Genomic DNA, 342 nt, shown 5'->3' with positions numbered 1-342 from the left:
TAGTGGGCCAAGGGAGGTCCCCGAAGTCCCCTGCCCCACCCCACGGCCAAAAAGCTCCCCAGCTCTTCGACAGCTCTGGGTGTTGTGGGGTGCATTTGCCCGTGCAAAAGTCGGCAGGTACCGAAGCAGAGGGACGCTCGGCTCGGATCCCAGCTGGAGGGATGGATGTCTCCGCAGCCGCGGTATGGACAAAGGCGCATCCCGGCCGGACACACCCATGGGCCCCGCGGCAGTGCCAGCGCTCACGTCGGAAAGCACCCGCGGGCAGCGCATCGCCCCGGGGGCTTGTTTAAAAGGAAGGATTCTGCATAAAAACATTAAAAAACAGGGATCCCTCTGCAG

Source organism: Acanthisitta chloris, unplaced genomic scaffold, assembly GCF_000695815.1.
Source record: "Acanthisitta chloris isolate BGI_N310 unplaced genomic scaffold, ASM69581v1 scaffold21292, whole genome shotgun sequence".
Lineage (NCBI taxonomy): Eukaryota > Metazoa > Chordata > Aves > Passeriformes > Acanthisittidae > Acanthisitta > Acanthisitta chloris.
The sequence above is the reverse complement of the archived record's forward strand: the minus strand, read 5'-3'. Positions refer to the sequence as shown.